Here is a 14,879-nt window from a genome sequence, read left to right as displayed (position 1 = left end):
TTTGCTTTCTCTTATGTGGCTTAGAAATATTCCAATAAGAATTCGATATATTTTAATACAAACAAATAATATTGTTTCGTATCAAGAAACACCGTCCCCGGAAATTGCATTTATCGGAGAGGCACTTCGTACGGAAATTCATTTTTGTCTGAATAATTTAATAAATAGAACCAGTGGGCTGACATTCTTCATTAGACATTTTTTTATTGTTTTTTTTTTCAGTTTTTGTTTATTACTAGTCGTTGTCCGCAGTTCTGCCCACGTGAAGTTATGTATCGAAAAAAAATATTTTTTATAAAATAATTAATCTAGCGTAGCTTTTTCTTTTCTGTTAATAGTCCGTTGACCTCCATCTTGCCTAATGGGATGCAAAATGCAAGCTCAAATGATTCATCATTTTTATAAATTATTTTTTAGTTAAAGGTAGCAAATAAAAAGAAATTGAACAAAAAAATTGATAGTGGCGCTATTATGCCAATGTTCCTTAAGCTTGATTTTGACTGAGTTTTTTGATTTAGATGTTGACGTTGACTTTAACCAGCGCAAAACACCGCCGTAGGTACGTCATTTTTTTCTTATCGGCGGCGGAGCACAAGTTAAAGTCAAAATTCACTGGTGCAATCGATCCTAAGTAGGTGTAATAAAGATATTTTTTAAAGTACCTAACTGTAAACATTTCGTGCGACACTTGTCGTGTTTATTTCATCGCCGAGGCCGTCTAAACTACTTTACTGCGTAATCAACGGTTTAATTTCCACGATGTGTGACCATAAACTTGATCACTCCGTAGTTTACACTATACAAGGTTGTTATACTAATCCTCTTATTGACGACCATCGTGACGCAGTGATCAAAATGTCCGCCTGCTATTTGGATATCCTGGGTTCGATTCAAATATTTGCGGTTTTTACTGTTTGTTCTGTGACTATGTCCATCAGACTTAGGGTGGGTTGCACCGGTCAAGTTTGATGTTGAATTTAATCTGCGCACCGCGGACGCTTGTAGTGATGTAGTAATATAACTTCTCTCTTCTTCATAGTCGTATTCCACATGGCTGCAGGTCGTGGTTATTACGTGGAATACACACAACAACTTTCTTGGCATTAGTAATGGAGTAGTTTACCATTGCCTTCTCCATTTCACACATAAGTTAATAATCAACCAGTGTGCAGGTTTCCTCACGATGTTTTCCTTCACCGGAAGCAAGCGGTGGTCGATGAAAACTACTATATATGAGTCAGAAAACTACTATACATGAGTCAGAAAACTACTATACATGAGTCAGAAAACTACTATACATGAGTCAGAAAACTACTATACATGAGTCAGAATGGTATACAAACTCATGTGGCACGAGTAGGATTCGAACCTGGGACCTTTCGATCCACAGGTGGGCGTCTTAACTATTACACCACCACCACACATAATGTAAACTTAGTCTATAATCAATCATTGTATATAATGAGGTAAAAGAAAAATAACATATTTTGAACATGTTTGTATTTTTATTTATTGAACTTTATTTTTCTCTAAAATGTTCTTCCATGTAGCAAATGTTATGGAAGTTTTGTAGGTTTTACTCAAATTTTTGAAAAAAGAAATGTTCCTAGTAAACTGGATTGTAGTGTAGTCAATTAGACTATGACATAATTTAAAAAGGTTTGGCAACGATTCATTTCTCAAATACTTTTTCTTAAAAAAATAACCTCCGTACTAGTAATAAAATTATAATGATTATTCAAGTACGTAAATTAATTGAATGTGTTTTTTGACATAGGTGTCAAAAACACATTGAATTGATTTATTGTTTGTGTTATTCGAGTTGCCTAAAGGCATCTGACATAACTTTTTTGACTGATTCGACTTGTATCTATTCGAATATGTATGTTTATTAATACAACCAAGACCTTGGTGGCTTTTATAACCGCTATAAGTGTTTAATCAGGCTTTTGATTAAAGAACGTTGGATTTTATTACTTTTATAAGCTATATAAGCCATTAGACCAGCTTTATGGTACATATGGCTGAATAGACGAAGGTTCGAATAATAAAAGTTACAGTACATCATACGTTTATAAGAATAGTTATAGATTTTGAAAAATCTCTAATACATTAAACTCAATTTTTACATGTCTCATTAGGTAAACAATCTTACCAAGTCCTTTTCAAATTTTACAGCAATACAAATAAAAGAAAAAAAAACTTTTAGCAAATTACTTTCATCGTTAATAAATGTTTTACTTTATACTTTATAGGTATTAATATTTTATTTTTTTTCAATAAAGACCAACATAAAATATACATCCGGCCCGGCCTAATTTTTTTTTTTACAAAAATGACATTTTTGTCGCAAGCTTTTATTGTCGTCATTATAGATCTTGTTTCATACAAAGCGTGACAAAAACATGTCCGTGCTGTTAAACGTTGAGGAGTTCCCTCATTTGGAGCCGATCCTGGGTGCACCGTTTATCGTAATAATGCATTGTCATGGAACTGAAGTGACGTGGGAAATTTCAACTGTAAAATATAAGTAGAAGTAGGTGAAATTTAACTTGTAAAATTTGATTACAGACAGACAAACATAAGGACAGGTGATACTAAATAAAAGCTTGTTAACTGTTGAAGTTCTCGCTGACATTGTTGTGGATAAAGTATTTTTTTTATGATATTTTTTTAAGATTTTCTATTAGAAGTCTGTGATTTATAAAGCGTGTACAATTTAATTATTCATTAGACCGCAAATTCAAAGACTTTTTAAATGTCAGTAATATTTTACTCATCCATTTGTGCAATAAAAACTATGAGCTTTTAACTTCAAAGCTATATAGTTATGCAAAGGGCTTTTAAGTGCTTACGTTCTAAAATATGATTATAACTTCATTATCTTAAAAGTAACAATTATATATATGGATGTTCTAAGAGCGTTACGACCGCTGCGGCCACTCTGCCTACTACTAAATTTGTCTTTGTTAAAACAAAGACAAATTTAGTTTTTCTATCTGACTTTAAAACACTGGGGTAATATCAATTTTATTTATTTATTTATCAATTTATGTACACAAAAAAACTTACAATACAAATTACATTATAAAAATGAGTACAAGGGTGCTACTTATTTCAAATGAAATCTCTTCCAGTAGACCCGTGAGAGGAGATGTGGAATTTTATTAATGACTGATTTTGAAAATGATTGCTTTCTCAAGAAAATCGACGGATCTTAATGACAGCGTGGCCGCAGCGGTCGAAACGCTCTGATAACCACTCATATGTAGTTTAGAGATCGTAAAAAATCATTTTTTTCCTATCGTTGTAGTTAAACATAATATATACAAACATATATGTACCGTCTTTATCCCTTACAGGGATGACAGAGCCTAGAGATGTGCGCCATACGGCGGGCGGCGAGTTTAGTGGCAGGTTGCTGAGCTATCGCCTAATCTAAGAGTATATAATCTTCAGCTTATTGACCATTCTTGATTGACCATTTTTACAAGCATTTATTTAGTTTCATCTGTCCCTTTGTCTGTCTGTAATCTAATCTTGCAAGTTAGATTTCTCCTACTTCCAGTTGATCTACAGAGTTGAAATATCCCAAGTCGCTTCAGTTTCCATGACAATGCATTATTATGATAAGCATGACCTGATGGTGTAGCCCGGATCGGCACCAAACGAGGGAATTCCTCAACCGTTTACAGCACGGACATGGGGTTTTTTGTCAGGAGTTTAATCCTATAAGATCTCTCTGACGACAATAAAAGCTTGCGTCAGAAATGACATTTTTGTAAAAAAAACTTGTATCTTTTTCGCTCCTATAGACCAGCATGAGACTTTCTATCTCACATTACTGTCGTATTCCGTATGTCTGAGGGTCGTGTCATGATCATTGAGTTAAACGAAACACACACAACGACTTCTTTGGCAATATCAATAAAGTAGTATACCATTGCATTTTTTATGCGGCAAACAAACATGCGGCCCACAGGCACCTGATGAGAAGGGGAGTTATATAGTAGATGGTCTAACTTAAAATCTGGTATAAGTTTCATCGCGATACGTTGCTTAGATCCCGAGACACTAACAAAACGGGCGATGCCGCGGGCAAGTGCTAGTGTTATATAAATATAAATCATATTGTGCCCAAGCTGTCTTTCATAACAATTTCCCCACAGTGTTTTCCTTCACCGGAACATTCTATATTAACACATAAATTAAAAGGCAAATTAACTTAAACAGTATTACACACTTAAGGCGCAATGTAGTCGCACACTAGCGCCATCATCACAATTTTATTTAACAACTTCGTATTTGAGTAAAAATCCCGTGGGCATTTCAGAAACCCCTTCTTAGTGCTCCCCTACACTGTTCTAGGTCCCCTACACACCAAATTTCAGCTTTCTATACGTCCAGTATTTTCCGCTGTGCATTGTCAGTCAGACAGTCAGTAACGGAAGAGTTTTACATATATAGATAGAGCTGGTATGAGGAGGAAAGGATTGCTTTCTAGAAAGGTTATTGTTAAATCAGGTAAGGTTGCCTTCATACTTCAAAGTATGTTTATTATATCATAAAATTTTCGAATTGTTAATTATTTCTTAGATACTTACTTTTCTATTTCAATTAAAGTTTGCAATGAGATTATTGTTATGTAAAACTACCTCCAAACATAGAGAAAGTTACACTTGACATTTTGTTCACATCTTGTTCTTTAGAATTGTTTAATGAATATGCAAAACTATAAAAATCAAATCAATTAGAAAATAATCTTGGCAAATTATGCCACACTAGATAATGAATTTTTTTAGAGAGTATTATAATACTCTTAATTGTAAATTGTGTGATATCTCTGAGTGTGACAAAATTGTGTGATGGAAAACTATAGTTTTCCATCACACAATTTAGTCATAGTTAACTAAATCGAAAACGGTAGCCACCGAAATCCGTTTATACAACTGTGACCACATTGTATTATAGAAAACTAGAATATTTACTTTTTTCTAATAAAATTTTTCATCAAGTGTGGCACAATCTAAGTCCTACATATTACTATAAATGAGAAATTTTGTGAGGATGTGTGTATGTATTTTACTCTTTCATGCAAAATCTACTGGACCGATTATTATGGAATTCACTACACTACGGGTAGAAAATAACCTGGAATAACACATAGGGTACTTTTTATACCGAAATTAATACCAGGGCGCAGCTAGTATTGGCAAAAATGTGTTGGTGATGTTAATGTACATAGCACCTTAAGACGATAACCGCAGGTGGTGATTTAGCAGTTGCGTGCGAAATGTAAAATGAAACGGTGCATCGTAACGTTTAATGAGAGACTAATTAATTCCCTCATAGCTCGGACGCAAATAATAAACACAAGAATATATTAACATATGCACACATGATACACATGTGTTGTACATGTGATAATTTTTGCAAAGAAAGGTAGTTTATATAAAGGTATGTAACCTGTTTCTACAGGTTTATTTAATATGAAATTCAAATCTTAATATTTAATTACAAAAATCTGAACACTAAATTAATTTACTTCACAAAATTTAAGGAATATAAAAAAAGAACACGTTTTTCCTCTCCGGTAGTCGATGATGAAGTCGTTGCCTCGCAGGTGCGGAACGGTGACGTTTTACAATTTGACCGTTGACGTTTGTTGACGTTTCACAATTTGACCGGAAGTGGCGACAACACAAACGGACGTATCAATAATTTATTTGAACATTAGCTGTTTACCCGCGCTTTCTCCGGAACAGTTTTGTCTTCGTATTAAAATGGGATTGGGACAGTTGAAATAAAATATCCATCATAGAGCATTTAAAATACACACAGAGCCATTTAGTGCTTTTATTGCAAAGTTTTTATTAACATTTTCATTTGAACATAACAATTTATTAAACACCAGCGACCCGCTTCGCTCGGATTAAAACATAATAAATTATACACCTAACCCTTCCTCAGGAATCATACTATCTATTAGTGAAAGCCGCATGAAAACCCGTGCAGCAGTTTTTTTTTATTGTCGCGAACAGATAGACAGATGCGGCAGAGAGTAGTTTGTTTTTGCTACTTTGCGTGCTATTAGCTCTTCTCATATAGTTGTCTATAGTTCCCACGGGTTAATCAATCGGTTACGAATAAAAATCGAGACAAATTACATAAACAATTTATTCGGTAACTTAGCGACCGTAGTACGGGTTATTACATTAATATTGCGAAACGTGTGAAAAATCTTTTTAAAACGTTTTTTTTTTCTTTTTTTTGACACCAAGCGAGCGATTACTCATTCTCTGGTTGTTCAACCAATGGCAGGCCGTAGCCGGTGGCCGCATTGGACCGCCAGAGTGGGCACGAATTGAGCATTCGTTCATTTGTTAAAATAATTTTAAGGCTTATTTTTTAATCAACTCGGAGTCTAGAGCCTCACAGAGAATAAAACCATTAGCAGTTCCTTTATGAAAGATATTATTTTCCCATTCAATTTTGAATTAAACTCCAAAATCATAATTCTAATTCTATGTCTTATCTAAACGTTTCTCCAAGTTTTTCCTCGGACGTTGAGCGAAGCCAATGTCCGCTTTGCTACTATTTTGCCATCACTTTACACGTCGTCAGCATTCTAATTTGTTTACCACCGTAAAAATAATATGTTCAAATTAAATGATAAACTTATCAACTCAGCTCTGGAAGTTTATATATCCACACACCTAGACTCATTACGGCAGGTTTACCCGACAAATTCCAGAAGTCTAGGCTCCCAATTAGTGTTGCCGAAATATCGATAGTTTTACAATCGATAGTTTGAATTTCAATCGAAAAAGGCCATAGATATTTTTGGAGTAATACTATTTACAAAACGTAAATTAATGCTTAAGAACTATATAACAACAGTGTAAAATTGTTATGAGTAGTGACTCGCCGTACCAAGTATAAACCTATACAGGTTTTTGTTGGTGGTACTTGTGTTTTTCATATAAAAATATTTTAACTTAAAAAAATCAAACCGAGATGATGATTAGACTATCGATACTATATATACTATCGATAGTATTGTTATGCAATATTAGATTTACTATAATACTACAATAAATCTAATGTCGAACCGTGATTAAACTATCAGCTTTCGACACTATCGATAGTGTATCTAATATTTCAGGGCAATAGCTATCGATACTATTGCTTTTCCTCAAATCGAAACGCAATCGATAGTTGACAATCGAGCGGCAACACTAGCTCCCACAAAAAGCAGAGTTAATTTTCTGCCCGCTCGCACAGATGTTCTCCTTTTTCAAACGTTCAACACCTTACTTTTGTGCCTATATTAAAACAGTTTCTTTGAAGGCTCAGCCGCAGTTTATTAATTTTTTAATTAAGTCTCAAAAAGGACTTATTATGATTAAAATCTACATTAAAGAAACTGTTAGCCTGAACGCTGGGTGAGACAATGTAAACCAATATTCACGTCGTAAATTATGGTGCTAATTTAGTGTACATAATTCTTGTTTTTTTTTTAATGAAAGAATTTTGATAGTATTTGTAAAAGGCATCATCATTGCCTGATTATTTTGTACTAGATGTTGCTCGGGGCTTCGCTCCCGTGGTAATTTTGAGATAAAATATAGCCTATAATAAACTTGGATAATGTTCCTTTCTAATGGTGAAAGAATTTTTGAAATCGGTTCAGTAGTTTCGAAGGTTAATCGCCTCAAACATACAAACTCACAAACGCTTACCTCTTTATAATAATGGTATAGATATGTATTTTAATGTGTTGTATTTATCCCATAATAGAACTAGTAAAGTATACTTGACGTTTACTGTAAAATTTTACACGACTCTTTTATTATTTTGATATTAAAGAATGAACAATTTAAAGATATTTTGCGATTGAATTGCTGTTGTATTTTACAATTTGTCTTTTCCATTTGTATTTTGTTTTTTTTTTTTCATTCAAATATCATGTCATTTTCGTAAAACATATATTTTTACGGGTACCTAGTTATATGTTTTTCTTTAGATTTTTATTAGACTTTAAGAAAAAAAGTAGTTTTACTAAATTAAAAAAAAAACAGTTCATATTAATTTATTTATTTTTTTCACAGCGTTTATATACTTATACCTATATATAGGTTGTTATAAAACTTTTTAGTTTTGTATAGCTTTTGACTAATGAAAAAGAATACTAAGACACTTCAAAAATAAACTCAGTCATACAAACATTTTAATTTCTTTTAATATCTTAATATTCGTTATCAGCACGAAGAGCTCTAGAATTTAAAGGAATTTAAGCAGATATATTTTTGTTGTCACTATCGCTGTGTATTTTATAAAGATTTTGTGGTTTTCTTTCGAATAAACTCGGAGTTCGAGACTAAACAAAAAGGACTCGAAGATGTCATCTGGAGATCAGTTAAATGGATCAAGTCTACGTTCTCTCGCGGGGATCACTCCACTAAAAGGGCGAGATGGATATGCGATTTGGAAATTCCGAATGAGCATGTATTTAAAACATGAAAATCTGTGGAATTGTATAAGGGGTTATCCAGAAGGTGACAGTACTCCTATAAATGTGAAAGAAAGAGATGATGAGATCACTTTGGCCAAGATATGCTTGACTTTGGATGGCCCAGCCATCACAAACGTCAGGAAATGTAAGAGTGCTCAAGAAGCATGGAGTGCTTTAGCAGCTGCTTACGAGGATAAATCCTTGGGACGTAGGTTAGCATTGGAGCGGAAGTTGTACAGGTACAATTTAAGTGATTTTGATTGTATGGAAATGTACATAAATGCCGTGATGTCTACTTGTCAGGATTTAGCAGATATAGGCAAAGAGATTGAGGATACATCTTTAGCAGCGATATTACTAGGAGGTTTGACAGCCAGATATGACCCTCTAGTAATGGCACTCGAGAATACTACGATTCAGATTACGAGCGAATATGTCAGAGGGAAATTGTTAACAGAATTTTCAAGGACATCTGTAACTGAAATGATAGAACCTGATACTGCTATGAGTGTTCAATGTAAGAAGCGCAATAAGAAAAAGGAGATAATTTGCTTTAACTGCAAGAAGCCAGGTCATAAGAAACCAGACTGTCCAATTTTGAAAAAGAAACGGGAAGGAGAAGAAAAAGGCAGATCTTCGAATTTACTTTGTGCTTTGAATGGACATACAGTAGGGGAAATCAACAAAGATAAATGGTATGTAGATTCTGGAGCGAGTGCGCATATGTCCGGTCGGTCAGATTGGATGGAAAATATTAGAGATTTTCCAATAACTGAAATAACCATTGCAAATGGAGAGACTTTATTGAGTGCCGGAGTAGGTAATGTTCCTATTACCACTAATTCTAACTCAAGACGTGGTATTAAAGAAGTAAAGATCATTTCTAATGTAGTATTAGTTCCTAACTTAGCTATTAATTTAATTTCAGTTAAGAAAGCAGTCGAAAACGGATTTAGTGTTCTTTTTAATCAAAAAGGTTGTACATTTTTTGATGCTCTTTCTTTTTCTTACACAGGTGATGCTATGTTGCATGGGTCCTGTAATGGTGGATTGTACTCCTTAGATTGTACTGTAAGTCTTCCCAAACAGTTATCAGCGTTCGAAGTACAGTGTGATGTATCAAATTTTCGTTTATGGCACAAACGACTTGGTCACTTATGCCGAATAGGATTACATACATTAAAAGGTAGTAATGTTGGCGTAGAGTATAAAAACGTTGATAAAGAGCCCTGCATAGCGTGTATACAAGGTAAACAGGCTAGGAAACCTTTTAAACCCATAAAATACCGCAAAGCAACATCTAAGTTAGAATTAATTTTTTCCGACCTCATGGGACCTTTCCAGGTAGAGTCATTTCAGGGTAATAAATATACTCTAACTTTTATTGACGATTTTACACGTATGGTTTTTATTTATTTTATTTCTTCGAAAAGTGAGGTGAAAAATAAATTTTGCGCTTTTAAGGCCATGATAGAACGTGAGACAGGGATGAAAGTCAAAACTTTACGGACTGATAACGGTACTGAATACGTTAATAAAGAGTTATCAGACTATTTAGAAAAGGAGGGAATTAGACACCAAACTACGGTTGTATTCAGCCCACAACAAAACGGTGTTTCTGAAAGAACAAATAGAAGTATAGTAGAAAAGGCACGTTGTATGCTTTCAGATAGTTCTTTGCCTAAAAGTTATTGGCAAGATGCTGTACAGGCTGCGGTTTATTTGAAAAATCGTTGTCCGCATGCAAAGCTGGACGGCAAAACGCCTTTTGAGGCTTGGTATGGTAATAGTCCTAATTTATCTCATTTGAAGATATTCGGTTGCCGAGCAATGGTGAAGGTTCCAGATTTTCATAGAAAGAAATTGGATCCTAAGGCGCAGGAATGCATTTTTGTTGGATATTCAGAAGATCCACGAAGTTATTATTTTCGGAAACCAAGTTGTCCTAGAAAGTTAATAAAAGCTAGAGACATCGTTTTCTTTGAAAATGTGTTCTCAGACTTGGAAGTTCAAGAGACAGAATCCCATCCTTCAACATCAGTTGATGTATTTTTTTTAGATACGCCGAGTAGTCACACAAGAAGTCGAATTTCATCAGAAGAAAATTCTGTGGGTGTTATACCTTCGCGACAGGAGCCTGAAGTGGATCTTCATCAAGTAAATGATCCAAATACTTCAGAATTTTTTACTGCTGATGATATTTCTGATGAAGATGATTCAGGAAATCAGACAGTAATTTCTCCTGAAGAACGATATCCACTCAGAAATCGTTTGGCTAGACGTGATGATGCTCATATTGTCAGCCATACAGGTGACATTGATGAACCCCAGAGTTTCAAGGAGGCTATAGAGTCTGGAGATAATTTTCAGTGGCGATCAGCAATGGAGACTGAGTACAACTCACTGATTAAAAACAAAACCTGGACATTAGTAGAAAGACCAAATAAAAGGGTTGTGCCTTGCAAGTGGGTGTTCAAGATCAAAAGAGATTCGGATGGAGCAATTGTCAAATATAAAGCAAGACTAGTTGCAAAAGGTTTCAGTCAAGTTTGTGGTATTGACTACAATGAAACTTTTTCGCCAGTAGTACGCAATTCATCTCTCCGTACGCTGATAGCATTGGCGGCAGAAATGGACTTGAAGATGCATCATTTAGATGTAGATACTGCATTTCTAAATGGCGATTTGGAAGAAGAAGTATACATGCAGCAGCCTGAGGGATTTTCTGAACAAGGGGCAGAAGGGAAAGTATGTCTGCTCAGAAAATCGATTTACGGATTGAAGCAGGCGGCTCGTGCTTGGAACATAAAATTGCATCAAACTTTATCTTCTGTAGGTTTTACACAGACTTCTTCGGAACCTTGTATTTATTTGAAAAAGGTTGGTAATGAAACCATAATTATTGCGGTCTACGTTGATGACATAATTATTTTTTATAAAGAAAATATATCATTAGACAAAGTCAAAAGTGACTTAATGAAGTATTTTTCATTGAAAGACTTAGGCCCATTATCTTATTGTTTAGGTTTAAATATAAATAAATCCATTCAAGGGGAAATATATTTAAATCAGAAAACGTATATTGAAAATGTGTTGAGTCGATTTAACATGACGCAGTGCAAAGCAGTTTCAACACCTTTGAATAACAACAAATTAGAGAAGAGTAAAGGTAATAGCGATTCTTCTTATCCTTACCAAAACTTAATTGGTTGTTTAATGTACCTCGCGGTTAATACTAGACCTGATATTGCGTATGCAATTAGTTATCTTAGCCAGTTCAACAACTGTTTTGATAAATCGCACTGGTTGGCAGCTAAAAGGGTTTTACAGTACTTGAGAGGTACATCGGATTTCTGTATTGTTTACAGAAAAACTGGTAAATATTTGGTAGGTTTAACGGATGCAGATTGGGCAAATTGCATAAGTGACCGGAAGTCATACACTGGATACTATTTTGTACTTGCAGGGGGTCCAATTAGTTGGGAATGCAAAAAACAACCAACGGTTGCTCTCTCTTCGACAGAGGCAGAGTACATGGCTTTATGTAGTGCTGCAAAGGAAGGCGTATTCTTACGCAGGTTAGTGTGTGACATAACTGGTAGGTTTGATACATTGACACTGTACAACGATAGTCAGAGCGCTCAAAAGATTGTGCACAATCCCGTCCATCATAGCAGGACAAAACATATCGATACAAAGTATCATTTTATCCGTGAAAAGATTTCTGAAGGAATAATAGATGTAAAATTTCTAGCTTCGGATAAAATGAGTGCCGACATTCTGACTAAGCCTTTGAGGCGAATAGCACATGTCAGGTGTATAAAGGATATGGGTTTGATAAATATATTTTAATTTCTATTTATATTTCTTTATATTCTTTATATAGCTATATCGGTTATTTTGTATCATTTTTCAGATTTTTTCTGTACGTTTTGATTCTTTTTCATTAAAGGGGAAATATGTTATAAAACTTTTTAGTTTTGTATAGCTTTTGACTAATGAAAAAGAATACTAAGACACTTCAAAAATAAACTCTGTCATACAAACATTTTAATATCTTAATATAGGTATACTTATACCTACAATGTATAAGGAAATACAAGCTTTCCCGAAAATATTAAAAAAAACAATTTCCACTTTACTTAAGCTCTTTTTAAATAACGAGATATATATTATTAAAACAGGTACAGTCAGCGAGATAAACATTGCGCGGGGGCCAAGGGGCCAGTCGGGGCACATTATAAAATCGAGTGGGTCGCTCGGGGCCCGGCTTGCCCCGATTAATTAGTATTTACTGGAGTCTGTGGAAATATAAACGAGGTGTGCGTTGCGGAGCCTCTTTATCAGCGATCTGTGTAATTGATTAGAAGTTGAAATAAAATTACTACTTATACTGATACTTTTGTCAGGACTTAAAAAATAAAATAAGTCTTGTGCCATCTTACCCCCTGTGAAATCTAGATGAAATTTCAAATATCATAAAATGTTGTTTTTCGTACATCTTCAAGCTATTTAGCTTACTACTATTTCTCCGTCGTTCATCGTTGCTTTGATTGCCGTCGACAGATCAATCCATAACAAACTGGAAATCGCGTGAGTCTGCGGTACATCGTCTACGCATATCAATATAAAAACCTATAGTAAACAACGGAGCACAACGGAGCGGTAACGCGCTGCGTCGACGCAACCGTGCAATTTATTCAATATTAATTCGATTATTTTTTTATATATTAAATTAAATATTAATAAATATTATTATTATTATAAGTTAAATATTAAAAAATAAATATTAGCAATTAAAATATAATAGTTTATGTACTTATATTTATTTAAATATTTAGTTTTATTAAATTAATCTAAATTATATTAAATGAAGTAACATAATAAGTAAAATGTATTTTATGTTTTCTCTTCGAAATCGCTGTCACTGAAACCCCAGCTCCCTGTTTTATACGTTACAGGTGCGAGTTTAATAAAGGCTTAGGTGCGTATTAATTATTGCAAGTGACTGTACACAGGCCATTATTTCTATAGTCACATTAGGCAAATTTAGCCGGTGCTCACTGCACATAAAGGTTAATATAGCTTGCTAATTTGTTTCAAAATACAATGAGAATATCAGCAACTGCTCTTAAAATATTTCCAATGATAAAATTTCCCAAATTGTTTTGCTGAAATTATTAAATTGTATGATATTTTAAGTGTTCAAATATAACTTCAAAGAAAATTTCTCGAAACTTCAGACTCATGAAAACTAACTTGAGTTAGTTATAAACTAAAATATATTCTTAAGTAAATTGCAGTAGTAAAAACGCACAATAAAGTTTAACCATATAAAAAATGAAAAAGAAAATTATTTTTCGGAAACAATTGTTATATTTCATTTAGGATTGTGCCATAAAGTTTTACAAAATCAGGAGTTATTTTAATCATAATCGTAATAATATTGCAAATGCAAAAATATTAATGTTTTTGATTTGATTTCGATCCGACTCAACTGCCGATTTTAGTGAAATTTACCGTACCGAGCTCGAAGCCTTGAGTGTGAGTGTTGTCAGTTAGTTAGTCATAATCATCATGGCAGATACTCTTAGCAATTATATGGAATAAAACACACACACAACGACTTTCGTGGCAATTTTAACAGAGAGTGGTTTGCCATTACCTTCTACCTTTTCTTCTATACCTCAATTGAAAAATCTTCAACTAGAGTTCAGGTTTCTTCACGATGTTTTCCATCAATCGATAAATATATACTAGTTTACACTGTACAAACTCATGTAACACTTGTAGGATTCGAACCTGTGACCTTTCTGTTTATATGCGGCCAGGTCGTAGAGCCTGGACGTCCGTCGACAGACAACGCAGAAATTGTTTGAAGTTTAGACGTTAACGCACGTCAGTGTTATTATGCTAAAACCTATAGAAAACAACGGAGCTGCGTCGTCGCAACGGATCACGATCAATGGGACATGGCTCCAAATCATTGGACCATGTAGTATCTTGTGTCTCGTGTTGTACACCTCATCTGGAGCACGGACGGTTACTAGTTAGCTATAACGGTGGAACATCCATAACGTGGTGGTGATGTACAGTTACATGCGGGGATGGGACACGTAACCTTGCCGTAGGCTACAGACCTCCACTTGTGTAGCTAGTGCAGCTAGTAAGAAATATTGTATCGTATACTGTTTAAAACTCAGCACGTGTCGCGAACAGGTAATGGAGCTCAATCTATCATTTATTGAGACGTCAGAAATCCATTAGCTTGCCGACGGTGGGGCTTTGCGACGTCGTTTCATGATACTTATGTCGTTTCTGATATTAATCCAATGTACCTAACTAGCAGCGCGTCCCTGCTTCA

This window comes from Plodia interpunctella, chromosome 7, assembly GCF_027563975.2.
Source record: "Plodia interpunctella isolate USDA-ARS_2022_Savannah chromosome 7, ilPloInte3.2, whole genome shotgun sequence".
Taxonomy (NCBI): Eukaryota; Metazoa; Arthropoda; class Insecta; order Lepidoptera; family Pyralidae; genus Plodia; species Plodia interpunctella.
Note: the sequence above shows the minus strand (reverse complement) of the source record.